The 17,314-nt window shown below is 43.7% G+C and overlaps 1 protein-coding gene across 3 annotated transcripts in view; it reads right to left on the reverse strand.

Moving 5' to 3' along the window:
- Positions 1 to 16,421, reverse strand: part of GPRIN3 (GPRIN family member 3) — a 28,473-nt gene extending 12,052 nt beyond the window's left edge. Inside the window, exon 1 of one of the 3 annotated variants that reach the window (XM_030450277.1) lies at positions 16,348 to 16,421. The gene's annotated coding sequence lies outside the window, so the exon portion shown is untranslated. Of the gene's footprint in view, positions 1 to 15,040; positions 15,106 to 15,765; positions 16,001 to 16,347 lie in introns of those variants that run through there. The other 2 variants (XM_030450276.1, XM_030450278.1) reach the window with 2 other exon arrangements.
- Between the last annotated feature and the right edge of the window lie 893 nt (positions 16,422 to 17,314).

A 17,314-nucleotide genomic window follows, 5' to 3' on the forward strand; every position in this document is an offset into this window, starting at 1 on the left:
CAGAAACACAAGTAATGTGAATAAAGAGGTTGCCAGCTGAAACAGCTACCACTGTGTCTTTAAAAAAAAAAACAAACAAAACACAAAAACCAAACAATAACAACAAAAAAAAAGTTAAAAATATCTTGCGTTCTTCCTGCCACTACCTCAGTTGCTTCCTGTTTCTTCACATTCTCACTTTGCTCTGCCACTCTCTGTCATTGACAATAAGAGCAGTAAAAAGAACAAAATAATCTCCCCAGTCAGCCACCTCCTGCTAAACACCTTCTCAAAAAAACACAAGAGGAAGTGCCATGTGCTGGGCCACTTTTTGTCTGATGCATTGAGGCTCTGCAGGAAAGCAAACGGCTGCAGGTTGGAAGCCTTCAGTGTTCAGAGATGAAATCAGAGCAATTCAGTGGGATCTTTACACCACCAGCAAATTTTCTTTTGAGGGCAATGACTCAAACATGTACATCCAGCTAAGGACTCCTGCCTGCTCACCTCAGCCATGCAAGCTCATGATATGACTTCAATGGGACCATTACATGAAAAGCAGTCAGCTCAGTCTCAGGCTCTTTTTCTTTACCTGAGGTAATCAGCTTTATTTTGTTGACTGTTGACTCTGGTGGGATTGGACCAAACCAGAGACAAGCACCTCATTAGTTATTATTTTTTTTAACAGATATGGTACAGCATGGGGGAAATAGGCAAGGCAGGAGGTGCTAACCAAACAAGGGCAGGGCTATACATCCTAAATTTCACCTTGTGAAGCCAGGAAAAGCAACACTTGTCACACACTGCAGATAGTCACACCACCATTCTTTATATCCAGAAATGACAGAACAGCCTGACCCTATACACAGCACTGCAGCCACAGGGGGGTTTCCAACCACCTCACACTAATGAAGGCAAGTGACAATGGCAAAACACACCTATAAACCATACCATGTCTGTCTTTTACTGCCCCCACCCAGAGCTAAACAGATGGTGTTGAAAGACACATCTCAGAAACCTCCCAGATGACAGTGACTGTCACTGTGGCAGAGAAACTTACTGCTCTGGCTCTTGGCTTGAGAAAAAGGAGGTACCAGTACTGATAACAAGTGAGCATTGCTGAAAATCAACTCCCAAACATTACATCACTAACTTTGAATCCTGAAATTCACTCTATAACCAGAGCTCTCTTCAGGACAAAGAGAGGCCCCTAAGTCTTCTCCATCCACCACATGGATGTTCTTGAACCAAGGACTGCAGTGTTTTCCCTGGGTGAGGAAGCCAACTCAGTCACCAAATCACCCTCGCAACACCTCTGTCTTCCTGCAGCAAAGAAAACCACCAACAGCTGTGATGTACAACAGCATATTTTAGGAACAACTCATTATTTGCAACCCATTCCACAGGTGTCTGATGGTAATAGCTTTTCTGAACTGCTCTTGCAGGCAGCCCAGGGGTATAAAAATCTCTCACGCTAACAATCACAGGAATCATCCTCCTTCTATTGGAATTGTCTCCTAACAATGGCTTATTCAAAACATGTATTTTTATCCTTAGATTCAATGTGCTTCTATCCTTTCAGCCTCAACAAAAGGGGACTAAGGTATCCAACTGTCTGCAGCTTTTTATACTATGCTTTAAATTTAGATTTTCACAGCCTTAAGAATAATTACATTCTCTGCTTCTAAATTCTTAAATAAACACAGTACTCATAAGATAAATTCTTATTTAATATCTGAGATTTGGAAAAACCTGTGTCAGAACCAAACTAAAATCAGAAATACTTCCTTAAGACAGCAAATATTTAAATGACAGAGATGCAAAATCTGGAAACAAGTTCAATAAAACATGCTGGAAACAGAGATCCAGCATTTTTATTTTGTGAACTCTTTCCAAGCTAATAACTATGTTGGGAAACAATTACTGGAGTCATCATAAGCCAAAGCTTTGCCCGTTGTGATTTGACCTCTACCTTATCCATACCAGATGTATGGACCATACCCTGGACCTCTGCAAGGCCCTGACAGCTTACACCAGCTAATGCAACATCCCCACTCCTGTCCAGGGCTGGGATCTTCCAGAGCTAGAGTTCAAGGTTTACAGTGAGCCTAATGCTGGGGATACCTCTTCACATTTCTTCTGCTTTTAAGCCAGGCATATTTACATTTCCATGTACCAGGTGACTGATGCAGCTCACACTGTGATGGAAACACTGTTAAAAGACATTAACTTTAACCTGAATTGCTGTCCCTCAGGATGACTGACAAATTAGTTAATGAGCACAATTAGCATTAATTAAAATGACAGCTCGACAGGATGTATCACATCTGAGTTTAACAAAGTCTCATGTTTACTGAAGCTGGCTGCCTCAACCACCTGGCCAAGCCCAAACCAGAGAGCCCCATGAGCTCTCCCACCACTTCATCTTCACCTATGGTGAAGCTGCAAGTTTCTCAAGCTACACACAGCTGCTTCACTGTACAAAAGTAAAACATGTCCCCAGGCATTAAAAAAAAGAACAAAAAAACCACTCAAAAACCCAACCAAACAAAGAGTTGTGGCACCCCCAAGCAACTACACAGTTTATTGTCTCACACCAGGTTGTGTTCCTTTTCACTCTGCTTTGGAGCAGTTTTAGCTGCCCTTGCTTAAGATGCCACCATATTTAACCTGCAAATCCCAGAGGTGGGCTGAAGTCAAGCTAATACCTTGCTAGGGTGAGTGAGTGAGGCTGCAGGACAGCTCTGTCCTTGTTTCTAAGTCAGCTGAGCAAGGTGTGAAAAAGGATCATTCACAGCTTAGGGCTGAATGACTGGACTCACATTGAACACAGATGCCTCATGCACAGAGGCACTTGAAGGAGCAAGAAAACACATGGCAACCTTTGAGCCAGTATGAAAATACAGACAAGCTGGTTTATTTCCACACAGAACCTTCTTGAAGATACCACTCAGAGCTTAACTGGGCAAGATACAGAGGCAGAAAGTGGCATTTTTTTCCTATCTCGTCTTTGGAAGCTAACACAGCTGAAGATCACAAAAAAAACCCCCATGCAACAGCATCTAATATCAGTGATTTAACTACAGAACATCCGTCTCCTGCATCTCATCATCTGCTACTAAAAACTCTTTACAATCATGAGCATAGGAAATGAGATCCACTTCTGAAGCATTACTAAAAAATATTCAAAGGAGTGACTCCCCTTGCTGGATTACTGCCATACAGCAAGTCCTGAATAGATAAAGCAGACTGGTATCTCTGTTAAAGCACAGGCCAGGAAATTAAACAAATACACAGAACATGCTGCTGGTGTCAGCATTTATGAAGGAAAAACCCCAAACCCACAAAACTCCAAAAACCCCAAACCCATAAAACCCCATCTTAAAGCTGAACAAAAAAAGGATGTTACTGACCTAAGCAGGCCATGCAGACAAGGAAAGTACTTGAAATCACTGCAGATCTGCAAATGTTTGTACAAGGAGGTGAGCACTTTTGGAATAGCCTCTCTTAGTGTTCTTGCTCCTCAGCAAGGATCAGATGTGGTTTTAAAGTTTGCCAACAGAGTGGACGCCATCAAGTACAAACCAGAGCAGCAGGAAATGAGATACTGAGTAACTGACTTATTTTTTTTCTTCTTACAGGTGAGCTGCTTCTTTTGCACAAAGCAAGGATGGTAATTTGTTCTGAATGACCCTTCCTATAAACACGCAGCCTGTTTAGGGGAGTCAGAGCAGGCCAAGAACAAATAGAAAAAGTATGTAGACAGGAAAGCTGGGTCAGAATATCAGGCAAGTCCGGAATATAAAGCCAGGAAACAAAGAGCAAATTATCAGGTATTCCTTGTATAACCATACTATGAAAATCTCAGGCCTCACTCCAAGAACCTTGGCTGTCAGTAAGGTGAGGAGACTCTACCTTCCCCTTCATCCCTGCTCAGATGCAGGTCAGCACTGTCCAGGTAATTACAGTGGCTTTATCCTCACTACCTCAGCTCTGTTCACTCTGCTCCTCATCTGCTTATTAACAACTCTAAACCACAGGCGTGGGCAGATGCAAAAAAAAGTGCTGAGTTTGTGCTACTCCAGATCAACAGGAAAAAGAAATTTTTGCAAATACAGACTGCTACCAGAGGTGCTTTGAGAGAGACAGATGTTTGGTTAGCACTATAGATGGGATGGAAAACCCCCATAACCACTTAAAAAATCTCACCCTCTTCCTTTTCCAGGAGGAAAAAAATCGTGCTTTTTCCCTAGTGTGGGGGGTCTTTGCCCTTTATTTTAAGGGAAAAGCCTCAACCTCTGGAAATTCATTAGCCCCTCAGTCTTCTCTCTGGGCAGCAACTAGATCAAATTGCTCAGCTGTTGGAAGTTCAAGGTTAGTGTGTCTCAGTCCTAAATGTCTCCCATAAAATGAGGAGAATGAGGCTAAATGCTGATCCTGACATACCAGCCTTCTTCCATGAGGGTTCAATGACTTCATTTCTGAGGCTGCTTTATCTCTGCACCCACTGACTGAATTCTGGCCAGGTAAAAAAGGAAGAAGAGGCAAAAGGTAGATCTGCTCTGTCAGGAAAAAGAGGACATGCAGGAGAAAGTAAGTTGGTTGGTGCATGTGATGCTGGCCCTCTGCCTGCTGGACCTAGACTTGAATGCTGTTCCAGCACTGATTCCCCATCTGTCTCTTGCTCCATGCTCCTTGCCAGTCCATTTCACAGCTTCATGTAGCTCAAGGCCAGGAAACTGTTCTCAAGAAATCGACACTTTTAAATCATGTTTTGCACCATCCTTTTGAAAGACGGTTTTATCACTGCTTGAATCTTCGCCATGGTGACCATGTTCATACCTTGTGCTACCTGACCCTGGATCCTCAACAAGGACATTTTAAGCATTGCTCTGTCTTTCTAAGCCTCTGATGGGTGTTTTTTCCATTTCCTGATTTTTTTCTGACAATCTGTTAGGCCTCTTTCCTTCAATGGCTGACTCAAAAACACTATTCAAAAAGCTGCTCTCTGACTATACAGAATTTTTCTGTGAACAGGGACATAGGAAGCAAAAAAAAGGAAAGCAAATAGACATAATGAAGGAAATGCCTGCCTGCAAAAGGAGAAAGCCCTTTTTTCCCCAAGACTGCCCTCTCTTCCTTCACAAACAGGGAACCCTCTCTCAAGAAAGGCAAAATAAGTTATTGAATATGACTGATAAATCATTTCAACTGTCAGCAGCAAAGAATTTAAAATCAAGACTGGGTGACTACAGGAGAGTTATCCCAGTTAAATCCTGGTCATGGAGTTCAGCTCAGGAGCCCAAGGATGAAATTACCCATGCAACACACTAATTCAGCCTTCAAGGAAGACAGAGAAGGAGAAGGAAGGAGAGACAGAAAAATATTGCATTAATACAATGGGTAATATAGGGTAATATATAATTTTCATGTGCCTGCCTTCTTCAAAATGTTCTTCAAAACTGAGCTAACAGGTCCACCCAGATTGCATTTAAATGTGCCTAAGTCCACTATGCAAAATCTTACTGAGAGCTAACACACTGCCAGAAAACAGGTACTTCTGCTACTCTTGTTCCATTCAAGATATGAGGAGATGATGACTCATTAACCACCCACAAGAACCAAAAAAGCATCAGGAAAACTGTTTAAAGGTGATTAAAAAACTCCTTTTTGCAGCCACAGATAAGAGGAAGTCATAACAAGATCTATTCAGTGTCTTTTTCTCTGCAAATTTTCTACCACTCTGGTCTTTTCTAAATTCAATTACAGGAAGCTACTGCAACAAACTATTGCACATGTTCCAGGTTTGCAGAAGCTGCTGTAAAATTTAACTTTTAATTGTTTGGCAGTTGATTATCATCATTACCCACTGCTTAGGGTGGCAACATTATTATGTACAAACCTGGAGTATTTCAGGACAATCACTGAAGACTACAGAGGACAAGGATTTCAAAGGGCACACTACTGGCTGGCTGAAGCACTAAAACTAAATATTCTGTCCATTCATCTCTACCTCACCTGCACTAAATTCATTCTGAATCAATTGCCTAAGACTGGATGACTGAAAGGATGATGTTGCTTGGCTTCACGTCAGAATGGCGAGTATGGTGTTTGGAATAATTTCTTAGCAGTTTAATATCTCTGGTTGGATAACTCTGGCAGCTCCATCTGATAGGATTTGCCTCAAAGCAATTATAGGCTTTAACTGCAGGGCCAAATTTCACCCATCTGAAGTTCTGTGTTTTGCTTTCAGAGCAGCCTTTTGGCTACTGACTCTGAAGTGATTTTTACAGTAGCAGTTGTGTCTGTGATTGCCAACTAGTTGAACTCATGTGGTAACTAAAGACTAATTTGATTGTTGAAGTTAAGATTATAAATCACACTGAAAAAAAAAAGAAGAAAGCTTTCAACAGGCAAAAGATGATACAAACAGAGGCTGAGTGGGTGGGATCCATTAGTCACTAGAAGGTAGACTTTGCTCCTGGAGAAGCAACAACACATGGCTTGTCTTGGAACATCCATGCAGATGGAACTGATGAGTAACAGCAAACAACACTTGTTACATGCTCCCTCCTTGGGTTCATAGTGTTGGAAATGTAATGTAATTGAAGCTTGCTTTCTTGGTAGATACTTAACAAAACTATTATTAGCTTCATCCTCCTTTCATTTGATTTTCTTTTCCTGAGGCTTTTTGAGGAGCAGCTCAAACAGACATTGTGTGGGCTCTCTCCCTGTCTGCCTGTTTGGGTTGGCTGCTGATGGGAACGTCTGCTCACATTCCTGCAGGCACGTTCATTGGGGTAGAACAGACACATACAGACAGTCTGCATGCAGGAATCCAGCTGAAAAAAACCCATGTGCTATCTTATTAACACACTCAGTTCACTCCTCTTCTTGCTAGGGAGCAAGTGGGAGTTGCTTATTGTCCATCCTCTTGGCAAGCCTCCTGCCACCTTTCTGCCCCCTCCAGCATGGCAAACCATAATATTAAACCAGGTCATTTTGTAACAAAAATACATTTTCCAAGCAATATTCCCCTGACAGGCCCTTCATATTAAAAGCATCTTTTGAACTGCATGAATACTGTTCTACTGTTTCCCAGTATCAACTGCACATGTTTCTATAATGGCCAAGCATGGTTCAGCTGAAAGCCACTTTCAGAGCAGACCATTTAGTACAAGAATATTTCTGACAGAAGGCTCCCAGGCCTCATGACAGTATTATCTGCTTTCATTGCACATGATGATAAAGTAACCCCATGACTTGAGGTCTGAATTGTTATCTCTTAGCTGAGGTTTACAATGAATCCAGCCAGGAGGTAAAGAACCCTTTCCTCACCCAAGGTAAGATCTATGGCTCAGTTTCTATACCAGCTACACACAGAAGTAAATTGTTTGTCCCTTCCATTTCTTAGGCATCAAGCTAATCGAGAAATAAACTCTCAACAAATTGAATTAATTCCTAAGTTCCAAAAGCAAAGGCAGCTAAATTAATGAAGTTAATCCTTCTGCAATAGCCATTTGTTAAAGCTTGCCTCTGCATCACCTGATGGAACGTGATTGACTTCTCTGGAAATGAATGAACAGCTTTTATTCCTCAGTCAGTGTTCACAGTGCATCCTCATGCATTTCTAGCATCACTTGCACAAGACTAAGACTCCAAGCTGAATTTAGCCCCATGTACCCTATGTTCTCAGTCACCAGCACAGGTTCTGTGTAGCTCTGACCTGAAGTCACCATGTGCAGTTATGAATCTTTCAAGTCTGTTCAGCTCTTGGCTTAGGGAGGTGAAAGCACGTTTGCAATTAGTAGTTTTGCAGGGAGGTGAAAGCACGTTTGCAATTAGTAGTTTTGCATGCTTATGGCATAAACAGGATTTCTGCAAGACTGGACAGCAGGCAGTGACCAAAAGCCTGGTCACTTCATTCTGCCATATCATGGGCTGGGGTGATCGTCAGGACTATCACTTGCCCTTTCTGTGAAAATGCTTTTTGTGCTGCAAATAAGAATTGCCAAATGTTATCACAGCTGTATTTGCAACTGGGATACCTGTCCCTACAGACTGGATGGAAACTGCTATTTTGCTTTTCAGAGTGCTGAGAGAGATCCTGTAAGGCTACTGCTTACTTAGTTTGAGCAGAAATCTGGGTTTTGATACTCAGACCTTCATAGACTGTTTACTGGCTTTTAACAGATACTCCCTAATTACGAACCTCAAGGGAAGGATTAACATTTTCTTTTAATAAATACGGAAATGCCATGGTGTGCTGAAATGTTATGAAAGTTTCAGTACTTGTGAAATACCAGCCTTTCAGGGTGGAATAATTCTGTCATCTTGTTTCCATACAGCTCTTCTCAGAGTATCATCTTTCTGACAAATATTTTATCACATTAATTTTACTGCTCCTTACACACCCCACCCTCCCCCAGCCACCCCCCCTGCACACTTATTTTATCATTTTTCTAATGACTCATCTCTAAAGCTAGGTCTTTCAAATGGGTGAAGATTTTTGTAAAACTGACGCTTCAAAGGAGAGTGACATTAACTATAATGACCCTTTAGTTTGTTAAAAACAAGGGCTGATGATCCTGCAGCATTTTCTAGCCTAAGAACTACCTAACTCCCCAACAGCCAGACTGCTTCCAAGAGAGCTGAACACGGGACTTTTACACCTCTCCACTCTCTGAAGTTGAGACTGGTGATACCTAGTTAGTTCCTCAGTATCCAAAGGGCATCCTAAAAACTCCTCTGACTTGTAGCTCCATTCTAAGAAAATGGGGACTTGCTAAAATGCAACAGTGCCCTGTCCACATAATTTTTTTTGCTAAATTTGCAACCTAGTCCACTACACCAACTTTCCAGATTTATTCTGCTGTTTGATGCAGCTTTTGGGAACAGTCCATGGTCCGAGACTTGGGTCCTATGGAAGAGGAGGGCCCATTCCCTGAATATCTGCAGCCATGCTACTTGATGCACTACGATCCCACAGGAGGTAAAACAGCAGTCCTTGGACTTCAGCATGTTTTACAGTTTCCTTACTAATGCAAAGTGACAGCCCAAGAGTAGAAAAATCACTTTCAGTCAGCGTGGCTTTGGGTTGAGGAACTCTGCTTATCCTGAGCTGACAAACACCATGTTTCCCTGGTACCAGAGAAACCATGCTCTAGCTCTACCCACTCCCAACAGGAACACTCATCTCTTTCCCAAACCATGTAAAGGCAGATTAGTAACCAGCCTACTGTTCTTTGCCTTTTCTGTTCCATCCAGGGAAGGAAAAATCCATCCATCTGAAACTTCTGGACAACCACATCACTTTTTATTTGTTTTGCACACAGATGTTAATGAATTGACTACTGTTTATGCAAATTTAAGGTAACATCAGATCCTTTGTTATCCTGTGTTAGAAATCCCTGCTGTTTCCATGCTAACACCTAGATTGACTTTCTCAGATTTCTAGTGATTTTTTCATGGAGCAGCAGGTCTAGTGTAGTAATGCACTGGAGTCACAGGAAAATTTCTGAATTTAATCTTCACTGACTTCACTATCATAATTTGAGAGAAGCCATTGCTTTTTATAGTATGCTTTCAAGATTAGTCATAATGTAGCACAGTATTCATTATTCATGTCCTCTATTTGAATTTGTTGGTTTTTTGCATGAAGAGCAGTAAAAATAATTGCACAGCACCTTGTTCCATTTTGCCTGTTGTGATTTGTATTTTGGGTTTGTTTTTTCTTTTTTTCTTTTTTTTTCCCTTTGGCATGGTTTTATGCGGGTCTTTTTGTTGGCTTTAGGTGTGTGGGTTTTTTTGGTGTGTGTGTTTTAGTTTTTTTTAACAGGGCTTTTTGTTTCTTTGCACATTAGCATCACTGGGAAAGAGATTTTCATCATCAGAATTCCATCTAGGATCCTGATCACAGTAACCAGTATTTGTTCAACATTCTCCAAAAGCAAAAGAAAACCACATCCACATACAGAAAGCCATGTTCCTGGGGATAAAACACCATGTGGTGATAATTGCATGATGGCTGTGGAGAGCTGACAATATTAATTACCATCACGAAGCTACAGCAGAATCTCAAGATACAGGTGTCACAGCCAATTCAAACATTGTTCACTTTAAGATTTTTAGAAACACCTGGTCCATTTAACAGAATAAAAGGTCAGAAGAAAAGGCCAAAAAAAGATCTGCCTCTGAATTATTTGTTCACTACTTTCTGCCTATGATTGGTATATTGTTTTTTTCAGACAGCAGGATTACATTACCTCTGATTGCAGGCTCTTTTCAAGCAACTTTTCCTACAATAGTTACTTCAGTCCCTAGCTATGCTTCAATGGCACACACAGGTGCAGCAAACACAACCACTGGGGTTGCTTTATTAGCTCTTGCCAGATTTTGCTGGGCTACCAGCCCTTCAGGAAACACTGCTCTTCCCCCATTTGTGTGTATGCATTCATGTACAGACACACAAAAGCCAGTAAATATGTTATTACTATGTAACCACGATAAATCCATAGACAATATGAATTATTCTAAACTTAGTGATGGTGCTGCTTCCTGGTTCAGTTCACCATGAAGGTTCCCACTTAGCAATGTGCTTTATATCTATTTTATCATAGTTGAGTTTGTTTCCTTAGTAGTGACTGAGTTGCCCAAGAGATGAGAAATAGCTCAGTTCAGATTATGCCCTTCTTACGATACTATCTAAATAATTTATTCTCCACTCCCTCAGCAGATTATTTTAATCTCCAGAGCTAGATTACAATGATATAATTTATCATAGAAAATTAATTGTTATAATTTGCCAAGAGATACAAGCTTTGAGTCTTCCCAATGTCAGATGCAGATACTAACAGTATGTAGAGATGCTTATAGTACAGATACTAATAATTTAACAAAGCACTGGGGTGTCTGTTTGCTTCTCCTTTGATTAACACTTTGTCCTTCTAGAAGAACTACTTTCAGAGGGAGAAAAACAGGCAAGGGAGTGAGCAAACTCAACTGTTATTACCATGTTTTACTAATGTAAAATAAAAATAGTAAAATTAATAGTAAAAGTAATGAGTGTTGCTAACAATTACAACTACAGATGTCATAGATAGACTCTTGTTCCTGGTTCATTCAAAAAAACAACAGGATCACTCTGGATGTCTGGTTGATACAAGCTGTGGTAATAGTTTCCATACCTGTCCTGAAGTTTTGTAACACAGGATCACAGAGGGGATCCTGGGGTGTGTATGGAAGAATTCTGTGTCCCTGTGGGTATGCAGGTAGCACCTTGATAGAAGCTCTTCCAGCAATTCATTGCAACATTTGTGATTGCTGACATTCCTCCCTCCACTTAATTATTTCCCCTAAGTACACTTGCCCACTGCTGACAGAGGATGAATTGGGACAAAACAGTATTAGACTGGTTCCTAATCATTATTCATTTGGTCTTCAGTGTTCCCTTTGCCTCTCTCCCTCATACCCTGCACAGAGTTTTCAAGAGTTGGCGTAGTTTCCCCCTGCCCTCCCCTCCCTTTAGATTCCTTTCAGATCTGCTGCTAATTTAAAACCCAAACTCTTAGCTATGGACTCCGAAGAAACAAATCCCTCAGCTTTAATAAGTAACTGATCATCAACTGATTCAATTTTCAATCAGTAGAAGCTTTTGTTTCTATAGAACAGTTGCTGAGTTCAAAGTCCATATATATAATAAAATAGATATATGTGTCCCTTTTCTATTTTTACTGTTTGCATAAGTAAACTGTGCTCAGATAACACTCCCAAAAGCTTTTCCTACCGGAACACAATTTCATTCAGAACATATTCAGAACTTGTTTTCTTCCAGTAAATACTACCAATCTTATTGTTGTTCCAGTTCTCAAGGTGAAATTTACCTAACTGATCCAATACATAACAACAAATATGGGATCAGTTTAGACATCTTGTCATATAATATCCAGGCTTATAATTGGGGCACCCAATTGATATCCAGATTTTATACATAACCAACACTGGGTGACTTTATTTACATTTCTAATCTTCCATAACAATATCAAAGTACTGCCTTGTACTAGTACAAGGCAACTGGTTTTAAAGAATTATGCACAAATAGACTCAAATCATAACCCTGTAGGCCAGGTGTGAAAGATTCACCAGCCCTGAAGGTATTACATGCCATTATGTATCATCAACTCTTAATCCAGGATTGCTCTTAAACTGAAAGACAACAGATTCAGCCTATATCCCACCTCTGCCTTTAACGTGGGGGTTGTAAAGTAAGAAATTATGCACTGCTAGAAGCAGAATCATGCAAATCACTGAAGTAGCTGTAAGATTATGAGCAGCTTGCTTTTACTCCTACCTCAGAGATGACTTCACAAACAAATCAGGGGCGGGATGTTGTTCTTATTATGATCAGGTTCTCCTTAGCTTCAGCTGCATCTCAGGGAGGGGATTTATGTTGTTAAAATAAAAGGTGGCAGTAACAGTTGCAGGATCCAAATCTCATAAATTTTACTACTGCCAACATCTTACACTAATGAAATCCATCTGACTCTAACTTAGCACTTGTTGGACTGTTTTCAGCTTACACTGCAACTTTGAGACTCATAAAAATACTATCCTCTGTCCATCCTAGCCTTGTAGGATTAATTAATGCCACTGTTCTTACTACAGTGGGTTGACCCAGGCTGGGCATCACGACTCAAGAATGGGTAACTTCTGGAACCAGTCACCCTATGGAAAAATATTCATGCTCTTCAGATAAATTAGCCCAGCCCGGAGAAGATATGTCTGAATAGATGGGGGAAGCTATCTCCCAGGTAATACAATTTCAGAATTTCATATTGGGGGGGGATATACAGTTATATGCACAACAAAAAATTCCTAAGCTGCTGACACCTGTAGAAAATTCACCACAATTCCAGAGCTGATACAGTCACTATTCTATCAGATGCAACATTTGAGCTCAGTAATGATTTTCAGACTTTTTAAGGGTACCTCATTCATCCATCACTCTTTATACTTCATACAATCTTTTATGCATGAATTTTCAAGCAAGTTAATTTTCCTGACACTTCAGTCAGATCAGAAAGTACTTTTTCTTAAATTTAACACTTTGAAGACGGTTGGGTCATTTCATAGGCTGAAACCTGCTATCTTCATTCCTGCAAGCAAACCTTACTCACAAATACTATCACCTCACTTCATGGGATGCTCTGCATGTACCTGTAAAGTCTTTACGTTTCAGACCTTTATACATCACCTTCCTTCAAAGTGCAAATAATGTTTCAGTATAAATCCAGGTGATTGCACCCACCCCTGAAAAACAGAACAAAACAAAAATCCAACAAAAACACCTACTTCAAAGAACTTCATTATTCTGTACCATCTCCCAACAGCAGGTGCCTTCACACTTCTCAGTCAATCCTTCAAGTTCCCTTTTGAGCTGCTAAATGCTACTAGAAGACTTGACAATATCCTGCCAACAACATTCACCTCTGGCCCATTCTCTCATGTACTGTACTTTCTGAAGAGAGCTATAAATCCAGGCTTAAGCACTTTGGACTACGTAAAACCAACAAAATTCAAGTTAAAAATTTGCAATGTAATGATAATGCATGTATCAGACTAGAGATCACACCCAGCAGTGAGATTTACAGTTTTGTAAGACAGGAAAGCAAATCTCTTTGTGTCTCATGGACAGTTGGACACAGGTGTACGAAGCAGCTACGCAACCAAGTCACTGTAAAAGGGCACTTTCAGTTTGCAGTTTGTATATTACTCAGTGTAACTCCTCCCTCAGTAAACTTCAAATAACTTTAGGGTCATCTGGAGTAAATTCTACCAAGAATAAGAAAGATGATTTTAGCATGGAGGTCCCAAAAAAGCCCCAAAACCCCCTAGAGGGAGAAACACTACAGCTCTACCATCATTCCAGAGCTGCAGTCTCCCTGGAAGTGCAGTGATAGGAGAAAGGAAAAATCCGTTTAATATAAGCAGATTCCAAGTTATGCCTGTAAGAAGATTTCATTTAAATGCCCTTTACAGGACAGGCACCCAGCTTCTGAGAAAACCCTGGCTTGCAAAGAAACACAAGGATCACTGCACATAACTAATGGAACTTAAGTTCCCACTGTGTGGTCGTGGGAAAGAAAAGTTCATGCCATTGGGTGAATAGACAGGGGAATACTGAGCATGAAGTTACTATCTCCACACATGACACTAACAAGAGCCTTCCTGAAAATCACTGTGCAATGCTGGTGGTCAGCAAAGACAACCACAGGAGCTTGGAGAAGAGTGGCCAAGCATCTGCATTCCAGGGAGAGACAGAGGGAGCTCAATCTATCTCATTAGAGACAATGTTAAGTAGCTATTTAATTACTGCCCTTAAATCCTTGAGGAGAGAGAGCTAGCTATTTAATCTGATAGACAAAGATGTTACAAGATCCAGTAGCTAGAAGATGAAATCAGAAAAGTTCAAAGTGAAAAAAAGATGTAAATGTTTAACAATCAGAGCAAATTATCCAGGAATGTAGTAAATTCCCCATCGCTGGAAGTCATTAAATCATCACTGTTTAAAGAGGCTGGTGGGCTTGTGTGTGTTGGACTCACTGGGGAATAGTCTGCTTGATATTATGGAAGAGGTTAGACTACATGATCATAATAATTCCTTATGACTAATAAATCCACCATCAGCATCGATATCTTATCCTCAAAGAAGGATGAAGGAAAAAAGTATTAACAAAGCCAAGGCCTTTCCGGGGCACAAAAAAAGGAGGTTGATCTATGGACAACACAAGTCACAGACTGGGAGCTGGCAAGACCATCTATAGTTTGTCACCGACTTCAACAGGAGAAAGCAAAGGCCCTCCAGGGATTCCTGACCAGCCCCAACACCCCGAGCCAGGCTGCTCCAGCCGCCTGAAGCCAACAGGCGCTGACAGGGGTGAGCATCACCAGCCCAGCCGTCCGGGCACCCTATCACCCGTCGGCAACAACCCCCAGCTCCCCACCCTCCCCCTTTCAGCCCAGCTCCTCCGAGATCACGGTTTCGGAGACGCCCGTCCCGGGGTACCTCGGTAGACCCCCAACCTCTGTCCAGGTCTGGCTTTGCCGCCGGGGAGGCCACAGGAGAGGGAGCGGGGCTGGCCTGGGGGATGCCCCTTTGCCACCAACCTCACACCGGGGAGACGGAAGGCGGGGGTCGGGATTGCCCCCTCCCACGGCGGTGGCCTTCGGGGGACCTTCCGCGCTGCGACACCGCGGCCGCCGACACGTTGCCGTGGCGACCGCGCCGCTGCTGTGGCGACCGCGCCGCGCATCCCCCGGCCCGGCCCGGTGCGCCGCAGCCCCGGGCGCAGCGGTGGGGGCCACCTTATTTTTCTCTTTTTTTTTTTTTCTTTTTTTTTCCCTTCAAGTTTTCCGCTCTCCCGCTCACGCGAGAGCTAAACCCGCTTCCAAGCGCGGGTGAAAAACACCAGTGGGTTTGGAGAGGCCCCCTCGGGGCTGGCCCGGCCAGGCTGGCCCCCGTCCCCACCCCGCCGAGGAGGACACGGCTGCTCCGGGCGCGCTCGCCGGGCACGGCTCAGCCCTCCCAGCACCCCCGCCATGCCCCGGTCACCTGTCCTCGCACCTACCCTGCTCCTCTCCCGCGCCGAAAAAAACTTGCTCTGTGCCTGTTAGCGTGTGTGTGTGTGTGGTTGTGTGTGCGTGCGTGTATGTATGTATGTACGTGTGTGTGTGTGCGTGTGTGTACATTTTCACGACCCCCCCAGCCCCTCCGCCTCCCCCGCCCCTTACCTCCGTGGCAGCGCCCAGGGAGCCGGGGGCGCGCTGCCGCCGCGGGCAGGGATGACCTTGCGGAGAAATTCAGCATCCGGGCAGGAAAACAAGCCCTTCCTCGGGGTGTGCAGCGGCGGGAGGAGGGCGGGCGGGTGGAGGGAAGGAGGAAGGGAGAGGGACAGGGAGACAGAAAGAGGGAGATAGAGAGAGAGGAGGGCTCGGGTGGGGTGGCCCTCCCCGCTGCGGGGCAAGGGGGAGGTGATTCGTGGCGACTAGCAAAAGGCAGCAGGAGGCCGTCACATCCTGGTCGGGCCAGACTCCCCGCCGCCCCGGTAGCCGTGCCGAGCTGGCGGCTGCGCCTCCCGGCTGCACGCAGCTGCTGCGGTGCCCGGGTCTGCTCCGAGAGGCGGGGAGCGTCTGGGCTGCGGCGCAGGGCAGGGGCCGGGCTCCCCCCCGTGGCAGTGGGGATGGGGGGCAGCTCCCGGGGGGACTTGAGGGGGGCGAGCCCACGAGGAGGGCACCTCGCCACCCCCTCCTTGGGGCTTAGCTCCTGCGCCTCCGCCTCAAGCTCTCCCGAACCCGAAGGGCGCTGGCAGGTACCTGCTTCCAAGGAGGCATTCCCAGCTGGCTCCAGCCACATCTCAGGCCCCTCCTGGCTTTTACAGCCCGGGGCGCTGGAGACTTCTGCTCTGCCTCAGGCACACGGGGCTGAGCTGAGAGCCCTCGGGCCCCTCCGCAGCCCCCCCGACAGAGCTCAGCAGCCTTGTCCGAGCCCCGACGGTGCGCTGGGGCTTGCTCTGCATTGCCTCTTCTGCCAGCTCGGTGTTCTCAGCTCCTGAAACGAAACCACATGCTAAACTGCTTCATGGCAGGAGAGCTATAACCGCACGGCCCAAATCCCCTAATTCCCTCCATTTTTCCTAGTCCTGTCTGTCGGATCCGAGGAAGTGCCCGCGGAGAGCAATCTCCGCACCTAACGAGCCCTTCGCCTGCGGAGCTGTGCGAATTTGCGTATGGAATTACAGTGTATGCAAATGCGGAGCAGCTCTCGTCAGGCTTTCAGTTTGGGGTGGTTGTTTTTGAATGAAGCGCTGCCTTGTTTGCCTGCAGCCAACCATCAAAAAGTTAGATCCAAGCAAAAAATACGAGCCGCAAAAGACATTTTAGGGTCAGGACTCAGAACTGTCTGGAAATCTTTGATCTGATTTCAGTTTATTTCCATCAGTGTGGATTTTTTTCTCTCTGCTGCAGTCACAGGAAATGGTTCATCAGTGCCCAGAGATTTAAGTCAAGCATGGGTTTTCAACTGGAAAGGTCTTCCAACCTTTATTTTTTCAAAAATTTTCAAAACGATTTTCAAAACGATAGGACAGCCTGCAAGGACAACTCTGTTGTGATAGGGAAAAGATTTTTTGGGGAAAAAGAACATCTGATTAGAGAATCGGAGGAAATACTGTTTCTCTGTAATCTTTGTAACTATCATTCTGTCATATTCCCTTTATCCATGTGAATGGACACACCCCATTCACTGCTTTGCAAAACACCCTCTTGTTCAATTATTGATCCT

Source organism: Calypte anna, chromosome 4A, assembly GCF_003957555.1.
Source record: "Calypte anna isolate BGI_N300 chromosome 4A, bCalAnn1_v1.p, whole genome shotgun sequence".
NCBI classification, from domain to species: Eukaryota; Metazoa; Chordata; class Aves; order Apodiformes; family Trochilidae; genus Calypte; species Calypte anna.